The 19,266-nt window shown below is 38.1% G+C and overlaps 1 protein-coding gene across 7 annotated transcripts in view; it reads left to right on the forward strand.

Moving 5' to 3' along the window:
- The first annotated feature begins 5,675 nt into the window (after positions 1–5,675).
- Positions 5,676–19,266, forward strand: part of tead3a (TEA domain family member 3 a) — a 176,058-nt gene continuing 162,467 nt past the window's right edge. For 3 of the 7 annotated variants that reach the window (XM_051924590.1, XM_051924588.1, XM_051924589.1), the window contains exon 1: positions 5,679–6,127. The gene's annotated coding sequence lies outside the window, so the exon portion shown is untranslated. Of the gene's footprint in view, positions 6,128–6,211; positions 6,638–19,266 lie in introns of those variants that run through there. The other 4 variants (XM_051924585.1, XM_051924587.1, XM_051924591.1 and 1 more) reach the window with 4 other exon arrangements.

Raw genomic sequence — 19,266 nt, forward strand, 5'->3', positions numbered from 1 at the left:
TTCTGCTTTCTCTTCTTCATCTTGAAACTGCACTTTAGCTTGAATTTCACATCTGTGGTGTTCCCAACATTGCTGCTATCTGTGGAGGAAGTGTAAGATGGTACTGGTGAAAAGACCACGCCAAATTAATGTGAAAAACTAACAAACACCAGTGTCTCCCCAAGTACAAACCTTAGTGACCAAAAGAGGATTCATGCAATTCTGTTTTCTTAACATATTACTCCAGGACCTACTGCCTGTTCACCTGTTTATTGTAATCTATGTGCGTTACAAGTGTGCGTCACACACTTGGCTCATCTTAGTATTTTGTTCCTGGTTGATAGATACGGCTTGAACCTAACTACCACTGGGTACTATTTGTTATGTCGGTTTAACACAGTAAGCAATACTGGGAAGCACAGTGGCACAATTGTAAGAACTTTTGTCTCATTACCTATCATCCTGAGTTTGAATTTCACATTCTCCCATGTGTCCATGCAGGCCTTCCTCCCACATTTCCAAATATTGACCCATTGTTCCTACACTATATGGCCAATGGTTTGTGGACATCCGAGCATCACACTTATACAGTATAAAACTTGTTGGACTTTCCATTCCAAAAGCATGGGATATGGAGTTGGCACCGGTTTTGCGCCCATAACATACTGCACTCTTCAGGAAAGACTGCTACAAGATTTTGGAGTTGCCTCAAAAGCTTGCATATTGTAATATTTTTAGTTAGCCAATAAAATGTGTCATTTTGCTTGACTTCTCACTACATTAATAATGGCTAACACGGTACAACACCCTAGTACCCCAAACTCTATAAAAAGCAGCTCCAGACCATTATCGTCTTCCATCAAACTTGCCAGCAGACAATATGCAGTTCAGAAAGTAGCATTCTCTTGATATCCGCCAAACCCAGATTTTTCAGTCATACTGCCAGATAGTGAAGCGTGATTCATCACTCCAGAGAAACCATTTCCACTGCTCCAGACTCTAATCTCAGCATGCTTTACACCACTCCAGCCAACACCTGGCATTGTAGATAGTTATCTTAACCTTGTGTGCAGCTGCTTGGCCATGGAAACCCATTTCATGAAGCTCCAGATGCACAGTTATTGTGCTGATGTTGCTTCCAGAAGCATGTGATCGATGCAATAGAGGACAGACAACTTTTACGCTATGCACTTCAGCACTTACTGGCCTCGCTCTGGGTTTGCATGATCTACCACGTCATCACTGAGCTGTTGTTGCTCCTAGATGCTTCCACTTCACAATGAAATCACTTATAGTTGAGCGGGGCAGATCTAGCAAAAAAGAAATTTCATGTACTGACTTGTGGCAAAGCTGGAATCCTATGACAGTGCCACATTTAAAGTCACTGAGCCCTTCAGTACGACCCATTCTACTGTCAATCTTTGTCGATGGCGATTGCATGCTATGTGCTTGACTTTATGCACCTGTTAACAATGGGTGTTGGTGAAACACCTGAACACATTAATTTGGAGGGGTGCCCACATACTTTTGGACATATACAGTATTGTTTGTGTGTGGGAGTGGGCCCTTCAATAAACTGGTGCCCTGTCTGGGGCTGCTGATAATGGCATCCCGCAATCATAAATTGATAAAGCAGGTTTGAGAATGTTATGTTACATTACAGTAATAATTCCCATGCTTAATTAGTATTATATACTGATTTTAGGTTGAATTAAAAAGTGTCTACTTTGCATGTCTGTGTCACAATACTACTACTCCTGTTCCTACCATTATTAGATACTTTCTTCTTGTTTGGATTTAGCTACCCTTCAATATTAAGTACAGTTTCTTGGTGGAATAACAAACTGTTTTTTTTTTTACTGATTTTGCTTATGAAAGGACTTGCACTCAAAGGTTGCTCCTGTATTTGATTTGCATTAGATGCTAGAATAGGTCTGGACAACTCTGATCCTATAGTAATACACAAGCATAGTTTTCATTACAAACAAGTTCTTAATTAGATAGCAATACTTTTAGTTAATGGAATGTTACATTTAATGAGATATTCTGCTACCTTCTACTCGTTATTGCTCTGCTGGTGTTATGAGATTTTTTCCAGCCTATATTTTACTTTTCTGGTAAAAACAACAAAATCGCCTCAGGAGGATTACAAACCCTTGATCGTTGAACTATTTTTTCTCTCATAATTTTTACTTCACTAAAAACAGCTTTTTAATGATGAACACACATATGGGTGAAAATGGAGCAATTTACTGATTGGCGGTCTTCTACATCCTTATTTGCAACTCATGCTTCAGTGTGTTGTGGATTCTAAAAAAAATTATAAAAAAAACACATTTCTGACAAGCAAGGTAATTATAATGAAGCAAAAAACATTAAAAATGCACAGAATCATAGAATTTAATTACCATCAAGACTGAAATTAAACAAAAACAAAAGCTTGCAGCTACTGTCTCCTTCCAGGACCAAGCATGCCCATCTCTTTATATTAGCACCACAGCTTTTACAGGTACAGGTACTTGGATGTGCCAGTAGTCAATGAATTTCATTTTACTGGTTTCTGTTCCTAGCTGATATTAGATACTGGTTTCTGAATATATTGCTCACTATTTCACATGATTGTCTACCTTCTCCTACTTATTTCATGGTAAATTATTTTTATTTAACACTTTCAAAAATGTATAACTGGCTTGCTCAGGACAAGACAGATAAGAGGAGAATTCTACATGTGAAGTGAGGTCATTAATGGAGTCCCTCAGGTATCTATCCTTGGACTGTTACTTGTTCTGATTTATATTAATGACATAGATTTTGATATAGTTTGTAAGCTTGTGTGTTTTGCAGATGACACTAAAATTGGGACAATGGCAGACACTGTGAAGGAGGCAAAAACAAATCAAGAAGACTTGGATAAGCTTTAGAACTGGGAAAATGCAGTTTAATATAGAAAGTGCTACATGTGGGCAAAAGAAATGACAATTATAATTGAAAGATGGGTGACACTGTACTACAGGAAGCAATCTCTGAAAAAGATTTACAGGTTTTATGTTGACAACATTTATTAACATCTAAGCAACGGCCAGAAGCTATTAAAAAGCAAATAAAATGTTAGGTTATATTGTAAAAACTGTTAAAATATAATTCAAGGGATGTTATGCTCAGATGACATAATGCACTAGTGAGTCCTCTCTGGAGTATTGTATGCAGTGCTAATCAGCCTGCTTCGAGAAAGACATAGCAGCACTTGAGGCTGGGCAGAAAACAACAATCAGGAGCATCCCAGAACTTCATGAAATGTCCAACTCTGCCAGACTCAGAAAATTAAACCTATTTAGTCTCAAGAAGAGGACACTGTGTGTGGACTTAATCTGGGTCTTCAAAATTCTCAAAGGCATCGATAAAGTGAATCCAGCAGATCTTGAGGACACCAGTGGAATTTAAAGGGAAGTGCATTTTAGACTGAAGCCAGGATTCACCTCTTTATGCAAAGTGTTGTGGGATTCTGCAACAAACTACCAAGATATATAGATGAAGCAGAAATCTTGACAACCTATTGAACGTATCTGTATGAGATCTTGGGACAGCTTAGCTAATAGCTAAGGAAACAAGTCTGATGGACACAATGGTCTACTCACATTTATCTAACTTTTATGTTCTTAAGACACTTTGCAGTTTTAAGTCCATTGCCGGGATCAATACACTGCAATAGCATACCAGGCACTGGATTGTGCCCAGGTTGGCATTAGTTACTACTGCCCAGGTACACTTACTCATATTCACTTGGCAAAGTGCCTATTTGTCTTAGAATTAAACACTGGTTTCCAGTTCACAATTGATACTAGAATTTGTTCCTTGACAGCATTAGATACCTGAGTTACACTGGTGCAGCATTCCTTACTATTTCTATTCTTGTGCCAATTTTGACATTAGCATACAGTTAACTATGTTTTCAAGCTGCAAATTCTGTGCCATTATATTATTTTATATATTATATGTTATATGGGTTGGAGACGGTTGTACTGACCAGAAAGCAGGAGACAGACCTGGAGGTGGCAGAGTTAAAGAAGCTAAGATTTGGGCTGGGTGTGATGAGGATGGACAGGATTAGAAATGAGTACATTAGAGGGTCAGCTCAAGTTGGACGGTTGGGAGACAAAGTCAGAGAAGCGAGATTGCTTTGGTTTGGACATGTTGGTTTGGAGATGCTGAGTATATTGGGAGAAGGATGCTAAAGATAGAGCTGCCAGTCAAGAGAAAAATTAGAAGGCCTAAGAGAAGGTTTATGTATGTGGTGAGAGAGGACATGCAGGTGATGGGTGTAACAGAACAAAATGCAGAGGACAGAAAAGTATGGAAGAAGATGATCCACTGTGGCAACCCTTAACGGGAGCAGCCGAAAGAAGAAGAAGATTCTGTGCCATTATAAACTGTTTCCTATGTATAGTTAGTGCTGGTTATAATTTTTTGTGCCTGGTTGACACTGGGTGTAGGTTGTATGTTAGTGCAGCACAACTCTGAGATTCCTGTCCTTTGTTAATTTTAGATATTTCCTGCTTACCAATTCCAGTACCTGCATGGCATAAATCTGTGTTTTGTTTTTTTTTTAATCTATGATGATATTATTTACTACTACCAACAACTTGGATTTGTCAGATAAAGGGGTCCTGTACCTGGTTTTCATGAAGCTGCTGATATTCTGGAACCTTACATTCTGCTTCTGGAGACATCGTATGATATTTAGTTACTGACATTTTTTAAACAGTTCAATTCTTTTTGAATCAACCAGTATATCTGGCTGACATCTTCATACAATGCAACTTAACAGGGCAGGATGCAGCACAACGTTTAACATACATTTTGTACAGATGGCACACAGGCCAGGCTTGCTGAGAATGTAATACCTTACGATTTTTAGTCCAGTGCCTGAGCCAATACACCACACTAGTTAAGATACCGGTTACTGGATTGTGTCCCAGGTTGGCATTAGTTACTTCTGCCCGGGTACAGTTACTTTTGTCCAATAGGCCTAGTGCCCATTTGTCTTGGAATTAAACACTGGTTTCCAGTTGACAATTGATACTAGCTTTTGTGCCAGGGCAGCATTAGACATGTGCGATACATTGGTGCAGTGTTCTTTACTATTTCTATTCCTGTACCAGATAGCTGGAACACAACCCCACAACTTTGTTTTTAAGCTGCAGATTCAGTGCCATTATGAAGAGTTTCCTAACTACAGTTAGCTCTGCATACTGTTTTATCGGCCTGGTTGACACTAGGTGAGGCCATGCATTAGTGCAACTCTACTTATAAGTTCATGACCTTTGCTAACTTTATAGATATTTACTTCTTACTAATGGCATAGTACCTGAATGGCACAAATCCCTGTTTTTTCAGAACTGGGATGACATTATTTATTGCTGGCAACATTTGGTTTCAATATATAAAGGGGTCCTGTACCTGATTCGTATCAAGCTCTCCATTTTCTGAAACTTTACATTTACTTATGGCTTCCTGAGCCGGGCTGCCATTAACAACTGGTTTCACCGGTTAGCATTTATCTCAAGAACAAAACCACGGGGGGCTGGGGGTGGCTGTCTGATCCATTCTCCAAGTGACAGACGTCCTGAAACAGATGTACCATTTGACAACTGCCTTCAGCTTCTGCGTCTGCTTTCTTCCCCCCTCGATTAACTAATGCCAAAGTGAGGCGATCCTTGTTGTGCGCCGTTTTCAGCTGCCTTCAGCCCAGCGGGCACCTTCGTGGCCCACCCAAGTTAGGCCCGGAGAGGCCAGGGCTCCTTCTCCGAAGCTTTCGTGCGCCCTTCCCTTCAATCGAATTCCCCGGCCGTGTAACCCGAGTCGCGGGCCGGCGCGGCTCAGCGCAGCGGGGGCGGGCTTTGGCGGCCACTTTCTTCGTGATTGACGCCCGCGGGCTCGCTCCTCCTCCCCAAACTTTTTTTCCTCCCTGCCTTCGGTTTTCAGTGTGTTGCGTTGATTTCATACCAAAGTCATACTTTACATTCCACCTTTACTGTCAAAACTCTCCAAAATATTCAGTGAAAATAAGATAAATAAAGCGGCCGAAGTATTCAAAAGTGTGCAAATTTGGAAGTGACTGCGGCCTCGGCAAAAGCGTAGCTTCTGAAAGGTAAGTGAATTTAATCCCCTTTTCTTTGTCTTGTGGGTTCTTTCTCGGAGAGAGAGGGAGACAGAGAGAGAGAAAAGAATCTTTTCACTCTGCAGTTCCTGCTCGCCGTGTGGAAGTTTTCGGATCTTTGTCATTTTTGGCATTTTTTAGTGGAACTCCCCGAACTTGGGAGGGAAGGCACACAACCCAGCTGCTGGAAAATCACTTAGATCTTCTTGATGCTAAAATAAACGAAACAGATTTGAAGGGAGGCTGATCAGCGGAGATAGGACTTGCTTGTGCCTTTAAACTTTCCCGAGCGGACGGGATGGCGTGTCTGTGCGGGACGCAATTGTTTGTGCGCGCAGCTGTCGCGACTTGCGCCCTTCGAGCAAACCTCCCACAAGTTGATGGGGACCTGGATTTTCCCTGTACACGCGGACCTTGGCTGAAGAGTAGAAGAGGTGAAGAAAATTACACTTAGGAGAAGTGTCCACCTTCGATTTTTAACGAACCTTCACTTCTTTAAGGGTACGTTCACAATTTTATTGATCGCAGGCTTTTGAAATACATGACTTTGTTCTCTCTGGACGCGGATTTTTTTTTTGACTGCGCCTTTGTGTTTTGTCTTTAAAAGTGTGTTTCCACACGCGAAAACAGAAATAACCGCGGGCGTCGAAACTGAAAACCTAACCGGCTGGTTAAATAAGCGGGCAGATTCGATTTCTGTAATAAATAATTGGAACTTCAGGTTAAGCCGAATGTTTTCTTCTGTTGTTGTATAGTCCTCCTCTTTAAAGTTGTTTCCTTGTAAATCGAACACTTTGACAAGCGTCGGGTGATATTCTACACCGAGATTCGCGCGTGCGCTCACAACAGGCAGCGAGACCACCTTCACCCGACCCACTTTATTAACTTGACTAAGGTGTGGATACAAACGCCACACGTGTCAGCGACTCGAGCCGATACACTCAAGAAATGTTACCGAGTTCGCCGAGATTTGACAAACGATGGCTGCCTTTGTTTGATGAGCAGAGCAGTGATTTCTATTTTTTTTTTTTTTTTGGTAGGGGGGTGGGGGGATTTCAGCGAGGAACGAAACGCGACGGGTGCCACTGCGATTACTCTTATTACGCATGTTGGGTTTTTCTGGGCCGCGTATCCTCGCGCGAGAATCGCACTCCTGTTGTCCCGCGCGCCAGCGTCTGTGGACTTACATTTGAGTGCGCCTGCGCTCCGCCCCAGGTTCGGTCGTAAATGTAGACTTCTTTTTGTTTAACTCAACGAGGGCGGTTATTTAAAATGTTTAATTATCGGCCATTCGCTGAAGATTTTCTAACGTATTTGATTTGGATCACTTTTATGCAAGGGTATGAATGATTTTGGTAATGGTTGATTAGGATTTTTGTGGATAGTAATTTTTATTTTAATTTTATTATCACTATATTTCTAGTACTGTTCCGTTAGTTTGTGCAGAGTTCACGTTACTAGATTATTATGTATTTTTCCAATGCATGATGCAAACTTACTACCTCGGTGTTTTATTCAGTTGAGGGCAACCGTTAGACAGGGCCCTAACATTCTCCATAAGTAGTCGCTTTTATACAGTCATAGCTAACGTGTGAATTGAATGCAACGTGAACCTGGGAGAACATGCTGACTCCACACTGACTTGAGACTTATGGCTTAAAGTGGGCCAGTGCATACATGTATGGAGTACAATTAATTCCAAATTTTGGCAGTTGGGTATTGGCAGTGTTTTTGAGCCTATCAGCGTATATCTTGCACATCCAAACACCAAAAACACACGTAACACAAACATATCAGCGGGTGGATCATCCCGCTCGAAACTCTTTGTGGACACCCACAGATAATTCAAGAGTCAACTAGAGCTACTTTGGACTCCATGAGGGAGCCCCCACTTTGATCCACCATTATTGTGTCACTCTGCCCAAAACTCTAGGGGGGCACTTATTACAGAATCAAATCCAGGTGTAGTCACCATGGTTCTGACTGGTTAAAAACAATATGCAATATAAGTGGACACTGCAACTGTCAAGACTCTGCATTAAATTTCCTAGGAAGAAGACTGAAAAGAAAACAGAACTTGGTGCTGGGCGGTATGACCAAAATTCTGTATCACAGTATTTTTCAAAATTATACCGGTTTCACGGTATTGGATGGTATTTTTTTCCCATGCATGAGTGGATGGGAAACCACATTTTCCACTGCAATTACTGGCTAAGAATAACCTATTCCACTGTCATGAGAATTGTACGTTGTACAAAAAAACATTTTAATGTGCACACAAGTATTAGTACAGGTTTGCATGGCCCCATAAAGTGATAGTTTTAAAGGGGGTGGCACTAATGAAGAGAAGGAATCACGTTGCATGACAGTTGCAGTCAAAATATAGAACCTTTTTATTAAACAAATTTTGCAAACAGCTTAAAACTAAAATTTTGACAACATATTTTCAACCATCCAAAGAGGCATTTAGACTTAGTAAAATATCCAGAGGTGCTTGTCAAAAGTTGTACTGCACTGAACACGTCTTAGAAAAGGAATAAATAGTAAATATTTTTTTGTAAACCAACTACACTTTCTGTTAATGTTAACAATCTCTGTCCACTGACATGTTAAAGTGACATTTTAAACAACTTTAGCATCACTAAACTGCGTAATATTTAAACTAATAAATAATAACAATAAAATAAATAATAGTGCAACTTCCAGTAATAATACTATTACTTCAAGACTTCAAACACAGGTGCATTACACAGTACAGTATTCACCAAATAAAAATAAAATAGAACAATTGCAAGTTGGTGATGACATCTTTACCAACTGAACCATCATTAAGGCAAACTGCATTAATATGGACCTTGCTTCCAGCTAAGCTATATACATAACTACAACTTGCATTTATAATGCTATTTGTGGTATAGCCCTACGGAAGCATATTAGGGCCACGGCGAAGAAAAAAAAAATACAGACACAGGGAAGAAAAAAAAAACTATATGTCGAGAATAAAGTCGACATGTTGACTTTATTCTTGACATTTCCACTTTATTCTCATAGTTTATTTTGTAATTAAAGTAGAATGAAGTAAACTAAACTTCATCCAAAAATCAATGTTTAATTTACTAGATTTTCTCAAACCCTGTCATAACTATTGTAGCACATTAAATGTTTTGTGTTGTGTTCCCCGACCCAGTTGTTAATCGCTGTATGCGCTTCTTAAACTGACTTCCTCCGCACTAAGAGGTGGCGCAAGCAGCAATCGCAGCACAGAATACATTCACTTCATGATATTCCTGCTCTCTGAACATTTAGTATGCTAAGATAAATACTTGATATCATTTTCAGGATGAACTGCATTAAAGCAGGTATTAAACATGCACGGTAGTGTGGCGGTAGTGCTGCTCCATCACAGTAAGGGGTCCCCAGGTGTACGTTCAGTGTAGAGATCTTTATGTCAGGTGTGACGAGGCTCCAAAAAACTGGATATATGAATGGATATCGCACAGGTTTAACTGAAATATTGTGTAAATGTTGGGTTTGTGATCTGGTGGTCGGTGACACGAATACAGAATTCAATGGATGTTCTTCTGAGCGGGCTTTCTTTATTGTATGCATGCTGTCTGTCTGACGTACCAAACCCCCAGTTCCTATCCTTCCTTTTTCTTTCTCCACATAACCAGTCACCACACGATAAACATCTTTGTGAAATTAAACTAGTTATAAAAATCTTCGTTACACATGTTTAATTATGCCGGTCCGTTCAGGGTTGCGCCCATCCCGGTAAGCATTGTGTGCGAGGCAGGAGCAAATCCTGAACGAGGCACCAGCACATCGCATGGTGACTACGAGCAATACATACACTAGCAGGGTCAATATAACGTAACAAAACGTCACATCCTACATGACTTTGAAAGGAAACTGAAGCACGCAGAGTAAACCCACCAGAAAAACATGCAAATTCAAAGCAAGGAACACCCGGGACCCCATTGCTGCGAGGCAGCAGTGCAACCTCCAAGCCACCGTGCCCCCACATGATTAATACATGATATAATTTTCATGATGAAATGCATTAAAGCAAGTATTTATCTTAGCATTCTAAATGTTCAGGGAGCAGGGATATCATGAAATTAATGTATTCTGTGTGCTGCCTGAGCCTCCTCTTAGTGCAAGAGGAAGTCAATTTAAGAAGCAGTAGCGATTAACATGGCTCTGGAAACACTTAACACAAAGCATTTAATGTGCTACAGAACTTATGACGGAGTTTGAGAAAATCTAGTAAATTAAATATTCACTTTAAGATGAAGTTTAGTTTACGATGTTCTACTTTAATAACAAATTACGAGAATAAAGTCGACATGTCGACTTTAACTAATCTCGAAAAACGGTGAGAGTAAAGTAGAAATGTCTGAGAATAAAGTCAACATGTCGTCACACTATTACACAGTACCCAGGTACATTACACAATACTGTATTGAAAAAAATAAAACAAGTACAACTTGGCTTGCAGTATTATTAAGTATATAGAAACAGTATTCACACATTTGAACATAATGGTCCACATCTGACCTTTTAAATCCAAAGTATCTCCAGATAACAGACACAGCTCCTTTTTCCAGCAAAAGTTCTTCTGCGTCATCATGTTCAACTTTATCGTCTGCTACAGCTTCAGTTTCGGAATGTTCTCTGTCCATTTTCACCACACAATACCTCCACAACAACATGTACTTCATTGCATGTGTTTAAAGGTGTAGCAGTGAAAAAGATCCCCCGCGCAACACCTCCACTAACACATGTACTCTGTTGCATGTGTTTAGCGGTGTAGCAGTGAAGAAGGTCCCCCTTAAACACTTTCCCGCTGCGCCATATTCTGAACGTTGTTTAGGTAATTTAAAACGGTGTTGCAGTATAAGAAAAATCAATATCATAACAAAAATAAAAAACGTTTTTTGGTATGAACCGGTATACCGCCCAGCACTAACAGAACTTCTTAAGTACATTTATGTTTGGTAGAATGCCCTGTGGCAGGTAGAAGGTCTTTTGGCGTTGGCACCCCTACAAAGGTTGGTTTTTGTCCAGCATCTCAACCTTAGAGTTTTTTTTTTTGTTTTCTTTTTTCTGTTCTCCCTTCCATCCAACATATCATTGGACTTGTCTTTAGGGACTTGAAAACAAATCTGTGTGTATGGACTCTACTTTTTCTATTAAATGACTGTGTGTTATGTAATTGTTTTTTAATTTATTCCTGTTTTTCTTTGATCATTTATTCATTCTTAGTTTTATCTATTTCTGATTTGTTTTTCATTTCTTATAACATTTTCTTTGTCATCTTGTAATGCACTTTGAGCTACATCCTTTGTATGAAAATGTGCTGTAGAAATTAATGTTGTTGTTGAGTAATACATTAACATGTCTAATATTTTGTAAATTGTACTTGCAAATGATAGATGCCCTGATTGTATTTTATAGATTTTATTTTTTATAAATTGGAAATGTTCTTAAATTTCAGGTAAATTTAAGAAATATTTGGCACAATTAGCGCAGTGTCTGTGGTGATGTTTGTGATAAAGGACTTCAACAGTGTTTATGGCGTTAATTTGTAGACGTGTGTAACACAGAGAATCGCAGTGTAGACCAGAAGAGAGCAAACCAGAAATCTGGAGGGAAGTGGCCACAGTGGTGGCAGATACTCATTTCAGCAAATTTTGTAAATGAGAGCTTGTAAAGATACCACTTTGTAATTAGCACACACTTGTTCAAATCATGGGTCTCTTTTACACATTTTGCTTTGATTCAGAACAAACCTTTCTCATAAAGCACTATGGGTACTTGTGCACTAAATGGATGGCACGGACGGCTAGTACCCTTTTCTATTATCGTGACGCAAATCGGATTTTCGGATGCTCCACCCCCACTAACTTTAAGATTAGTATTTGTGGTTGGGGTAGGTCAGTCTAATAATTTAAACTCCAGAAGTTAAGTAACCTGGGCGCCTTCCCCATGGAGCCCAACACCAGAATGGGTAGGAACTGCCGTCCGTTTAGTACACAAGTACCGCGCTGTGTTTCATATAAGCTGACCTTGATGTGAATAAGAAAGTATTATTTGATACCTGTCATTCAGACTGAGCACAGTAAAAACAATCCTGTGATTTCAGAAAAAATTCATATCAGGAGGTTTTTTGAAATAGCATTATTAGATAAAAGATTCTGTCAACTGGTCCCTGGTACTCCGAAGAGCTGTAACCAAAACCTGTAGGCACCGTGGCCCAGGAGAATCATGGATATCCTTGCCATAGACTGTTATCAGTGAGCAGGACAATGTAAACCAGGCAGTGCAGGTGATGGAATGGATTTGATACACTATCTGAAAGTAATGCTAAGCTCTCTGAAGATGAACTGTGTGTGTATACCTGGTTATACCTGGTACAGTGCAGTAAGACAAAAATGTGAATGAATGGTGAAAGAGAATATTTTCTTGTTAATTTTTATTTTCACAGATTCATATTTATTTGTTAAACATTTCATTTTTTTGCCCTGCACTACTGTTTCCATAGACTGAAACAATTTAAATGCCGGGTGGCACGATGGTGTACTGTTAAGTAATGTTGCTTCACAGCTCCAGAATATTAGGTTTATATCTTTTGAAGAAGTTAAGTTAGTCCAATGTGAGCAGTCAAGACCTTTGTTGAACTCCTTGTTTTTTTCTGTCATGTAACCACCACTGCCTGGAGGGCCACAGTCCCCTGCAAGCATGAATTGGAATTAGCAGGTTTGGAAAATGAATGAATTTCAGTCCCTAGCATTTTGGGTTTCTCATTTCCTCTAATTAGAAGTCAGACTGTAAAACTGCTTTCGAACATGATTACATAACTGATAACATCTATTCTCTTGGCCACAAATTGTTTTGTACTATTTTAAATTCTGCACAATGACATGGAAAAACATTGGTGAAACCATAACAACATAGGAATAAATAGAATAATGTGTTAATTACATTAGTTATTTTGAAGTTGATATTCTAATTTCTTAGAAACGTACGAACTTTAATTTTTCAAATCAGTTTTCCAAAGTGAGCACAATCTCTGTTCAATGGTTGTGTTTATATATTTCTGGAAACGAAACCTGGGCATTTGAAATTACTTGAAGAGAGTCAGTGATGGGACTAAACTTGCTCTCTTATACTTCTACACTCTTGATTCTGTGCAGTGCTACTTCCTATTTGAATCCAATATCGCCAGCAGTTTGTCTGCATAATATTTTAATTATGTTCAGTATTTGAGGCTTTTGTGGTGCGTTGTTGGCTCACAGCTTTGATTCCAACTGCAAGGGCTAAACACATTTTCCTTCTTGACCTCAGCTGGTTAGATTACTTGTATGACTAACCTTGATGAAGCAAGTTCAAGTTCCATTCCTATCTTAGAGAATGAGTCATTTGATCCGATAAAGGCGAATCTAGGTTTATTGTATTTAAAGTAACTCTGCAAATTAACCTTGTTTCTTGTTAAGTGTTTTATCACCTACAGAAAGGGTCAACACCTCGATATTTAGGTAAGCCACTTTAACAAGAGAACAGTTTTTGTGTCTCTTAGAAAAGCAAAACATGGAAAGGGCATCACCTTGTTTATTAATCACTTAATGTTTGTATGTATAATTATATCAGTCGATTATAGAATGTGATCATTTTTAGGCAGCAAAGAGCTCAAATTATTTACATGTTGCATGTTTGACACCTAGACTGGCTTTCTACATAGTGGATTACTATTATGATCTTGTCTTGTGAATTTCCCCTTGGGATTAATAAAGTATCTATCTATCTATCCATCCATCCATCCATCCAATAACTTAGTGTTGCAGATTTTATCCAGGCATCTGTATGCAAGTCCAGTGTTCTGCGTGTTATTAGGAGTATGGAAATATTAAACTTACGTACATACACATTTGCTGTTTTAATTCAGTGTTAACTCCAATTAGGTTTTAAGAAGATTTCAGTAATACAATTCCTCACAATAGACCTATGCCCTTCTACAAACATGAGCTTGGCTAAGCAGTTTCAGTAATAAATGAATGAGAATTCTTTATAAGCCCAAATAACACTTTAAAAGAGAAAAGTAAAATTCTGATTTCAGGTTGCAGTTATCTAGGATCATTCAGCTTCCACTGTTTATTGTGGACACACTACATTACAAAGTAAAGCAGGCAAGCATCACAAAGTCTGGCAAAATGCAGAGTCCATCTTTAGTAATGGGAGATGCACTTTAAAGTCTCATTCCAAAACCAGGGGCACTACTATGATCAAAACAAAATTTTTATCAACTGCCCCTGCAGGACACCAAAAGGAAAAGGAGTAGCAAAGAGTTACAGTTACTCAAAACAGTAACTACAATCATTAAAAATCAATACGAGCATTCTCTGCATGATCTCTAGCAAATGGTAAACTCTTCTAAAATGATGAGACTTCAGCCTTGATTAAAGAGTGCACTGGTTCACATCTCATATACATTAGGCAGGTATCTAAATTCAGAGTTTATACTCCATACAGCTGAAGTCTCTGCTTCTGAGTCTACTTTTATATGTCCTGGGAATTGAAATTTGCATCTTGTGATCATAGTCTTCACACTTAATAATGGGCATTGTTAGGTTCAGTAAGTTAAAGGGTCTACTCTAAATTTATCTTGAAACCAATGTACTGATTAAAGAATTGATATTATATGGCCATAGTGCCTAGCTGTGGTTATGATCTGTGTTGTTATGTTTTGAATTGTAGAGTAGAAATAAACAATTTCAACAGTCTGTCAGTAAAGCATAACCACCATCATTTCTGTATAATTCAAATGAATAAAAACTTGATTTTTAATATCCAGCATTTAAAAAAATCAATTTTAAACAGTAAGTTTTTACTGTATTTTTAATAGCATAACATAAATAGCTATTTATATCGTGCCTTTTCTGTGCTTAACGCACATACAGTATACTTGTTTTCCTTCTCACATCTTTGCTTCAGTCTCTTCTCTAACTCACCGTTCCAGATTGTTGCCTTTTGCCATACAACTTTTTATGTAGGGTCCTCTGTGAATGCAGACAATTACTTTAAAATTTGTTTGCTTATCCACTGATTCAGTCTATAAATATTTTAAGGAGTAAATTTGTCATAAAAAGAAGAATTCTTGTTGTTTTAATTCTTTTTAGACCTCAACTTTACAGCCAATTTGTGTAAACATTTACTTGTGTCTTTAGAGTTATGCAAATGTCAATTTAAAAATTAAAATTCTTCCTTAGACATTTTTCATAATAAAGAAAATTGAGACCCTTTTTTTGTCAATGTGCCATGTTTTTTTGCGAGATGGTGAATTATGAGAGAGTCTACAGTACATTAAAAAGACTCAAAGAAAATATAAATAGACCATAGCTATTCCATCATGCATTTATTTCTGACGTTGTGTGTTTTATGGGTTATCTAATGATGCACACACAAAACACTGTGCAGTTGGAATTCAAAGTATATTCACTCACCATTGTCACTACAAGGGTGCTACTTAAAAAAAAATATGTGCACTTTCATTCCATAAAATTCAAGTGTGACCTTTTAACTTAATCCTCTTTCCAACTTGGTTCATACCCCCTGCCTCATCCTGGTATGCAGCAGCATGCTAACAAGTGTAGGATATTTAGCTTCACCCAGCTTCAGTGTGTACAGCAGCAGTTTGCAAGATTGTAATGATGGTTATGGGTTGTGTTCATCCAACAGCTTCTCACCTGGACAGCTAATCCTAGGATGTGTGTTCATCGCTTGTGCTCCAGTGGTTTTTGTGGTGTTAGCTGTTCTGATGGGCTCTCTGTTAAAGCCCCCTTTATTTCCATTGTTCTTTCATTTCTTGACAGGGCATTTTCTGCTGCATCTTTCATTCATTCAGTGTAGTTTATTTATCACTCAGGCTATTACAACACTTTCCACATAGCAAATTTGTTAACAATATGTTAACTTTAGGTTAGCAATGTGATCCAATATTAAAGAGTGGAGGATAAACTGTACTGGGAGAAAGTATTGAAAAACTTGGAACAAACTGCATAGGTCTTTTCACTGCCTTTAAAATAACATTCTCAAACGTACTTTATCCTATCTCACAGCTCTGAGCACAGAGACAGGAAATATTCCTGGGCAGGGTGCCAGTGCAATACAGGGCCCACTTCACTCTCACACAGGGTCATTTTGGCTTAATCTGGTCGCCTTTGAGAGGAAAACCCATGGAGACACAAGGAGACCATGCAAACTCTGCATGTACAGTGACCAGGTGCAGGATTTCAACCCATTTCTAACATTTCATTCCAGTTGTGAACTTGCCTATCTCTGTGGGATTTGAATCAGTGAAAATAGTTTATGAATCTTGGGAGAGTTGTTTTGTCAAAATGAGGAAATGCTTGGTATTAGTAGTAAACCAGCACTTCTTTCCTCTCTTTAGTGGTGGATTTTTTCGAAGGAGTTAAAGTATAAATCACATTATAGATGAACAGTGCCTCGCCCTTCTAAGATGTAAATGAAAGGACAACCCTCTGGTTATTTGAAGGTTCCAAGATGTATGCCATTATGTTTGTGGCATATTGTGCCATAAATAGCTGGGATATAATTACCTGACGTGACCTGCTCATGTCAATAGTCCAGATCCACTTTCAAGCTATTTGCAAATGCTTGGCATGGATTGCTGAATCAAAGCAGGATTCCTCAAATAAAAACATCAGTGGAAGAAAGCATATATCTGTATTATTGTAGTTTTATTCTGTTTCTTTGTCTTTAATAATCAGTTTTAAATGAATTGATCTTCCTGTGCTATTTGCTGGATATGGATGGTGGTATAATGAGAAAAGACAATGGCCAAAAAATAAAGCAATGAGAAAGTTCCTGGGTCACTTGCAGTACTGATTTTTCATTTTTTTTTTTTTGTCTTGTAAAGTTAACCCACCTGCTGCTTTCACATTTTGCAGAATGCATGTTCATCATCAACTGGTGGTTTGCTTAAGAAATGTTTATTTCTGTAACAAGCTGTTAATCCTCCCTGACATTGGGCCATTCAGGTTGCATTGTTTTACTGAAAGACTTTAGCAATATTCATTGTAATATTTTTGCAGACCTTAATATTTAAGTAAGGAATCAAATGTTTATGTTTGTGTTAAAGTGTAACCAAAGCCTAGCATTCTGTAAACGCAGTATTATGTTAAAAAAAAACACTTCCATTCCTGATGTTGATAAAACTCAAATGCACAAACCAGGGACATTTAGCTGTAGCAAGTCCAAGGACATCTGCTTGTGAAGGGTGTGGATGATAAAGTCATAGGCATAGGCAGCACTGTGGCTCACTTTTCACCTTTGCATTGCACTCCAGTTACTTGTTTGAGCCATTGTTCAGTAGTTGTGTGTGAATTATATTGCTCTCATTTGCTTATGAAGTCCCCATTTTATTAACTAATCTCTAAGAATATTTAGCTACAGAAGCAGTGAGTGTGCTTTTGGGATTTTCAAGGCTTATTCCAAAATCAGCAGATTTGCATTCTCTTGCTTATTTCAGGACACTTCCCAATTGTGAATATGGAGAAATTGGGCACAGACTGTAAAGCTTTAAAACAAATTTTTTTATAAAAATGTAATATTTTGAGCAATGACAGAAGCAGATTTGGAATGCCAAAATACTTTCAAAAATGTCAATTAACATTATAATAAGTTGCAGCAAGATGCATATTTTGTATCCTTGATGTTTACTGACTGATATTATTCATCTAGACAACTATTACATAAGTGTAATTTCAATCATTACAGAGTTAGACTGTTATGATTTGTTGAATTTGCCTCTTGCTTTGTGGCTGGGAAATTTTATTTCAGGGTCTTCTATGCTCAGTGGGTCATAGAGAATATACAGCACTGTTTAGCTGAAAGGGTTGAGCATAATTATTTAAAATTTATATTAATTTCAATGAACTAAAATAAGGTCTCCAACAAAAGGTAATTTATTTTGCTGCACCTGTGAACTGAGGAAGAACTGAAAATATCCTGGATTCAAGATTATCAATCAAGAGAAACCTGGTTATCAGTGGATTGAACTTTGCATGCTAAGCACATGCCAAAATTGATGTATAACATAATATTACAGAAAATGTAACTGGGCAAGTAATTATTCTCTTAAAAATTCGAAAGAAAGGCCGTTTTCATCCTCCTGAAAAAAACAAATTGTGAAAAAATGTAAAGAGTTGCCAACAGTCAAATGTATGTTTATTAGTTGCCTCTCAATGACATGATTCCCTACCTTTGTGTGACAGGCTAAAAGGTAATGCCTAATATTACCATACTTACAATGAGTTGGTAAATACTGATACAAATCCATTTCCTTACCAGATTGTTCTCTTTTGTTGTCCTTAATATTTATAATTGACTTAATGCGTTTCTTAAGAGAAAGGGCCTAGGTTATAGTGCCGTCAATGGCTTAGATATTTCAGAAGTACTATGTATCCAAGTACTTTTCTATATACGATATTTGTAGTTAATTTTTTCACCAAAGGTCAGATATTACTGGAGGGCAGTATGGTGTAGTGGTTAAGTATTTGGAGTTCAGACTTCAAACCCCGAGATTGTGGGTTCATATCCCGCTGCTGACATTTTGTTGAAAATGTTGTAAGTTTTCTTGGATGAAGATGTCAGTCATGTATTGTTAGGTCACTGGAAGTTATGATTATGATATATTCAACTGTGCATGAGTATTAGATAATTTTTTGCCTTTTTAGTGGCTTTGCTTTTGTTAATGGTCTTTGCAAACACAGATTTCAGGAAACTGTATATTTTTCAATTTTAATGTGTAAACAGCAAGACTAATGTGAAAGTTGAGTATTATTATTAGATGTGCACTATTTGTATTTTTTTATTTTTTTTTCATCTTTTATGCAAGTATTTGTTATGGTGTTATCAGTTGTATGTGGTCCCAATTTTAAGAGGCAAATGTGTGTGTGTGTATATGTATGTGTGTGTGTGTATATATATATATATATATATATATATATATATACACACACAGTTGAACCTTGGGTCACGAATGTCTCGGACCACGTACAAATCGGGTTACGACCAAAAAGTTCGCCAAACTTTTGCATCTGCTCAAG

The sequence above is a fragment of the Erpetoichthys calabaricus genome, chromosome 3 (genome assembly GCF_900747795.2).
Source record: "Erpetoichthys calabaricus chromosome 3, fErpCal1.3, whole genome shotgun sequence".
Classification (NCBI taxonomy): Eukaryota; Metazoa; Chordata; class Cladistia; order Polypteriformes; family Polypteridae; genus Erpetoichthys; species Erpetoichthys calabaricus.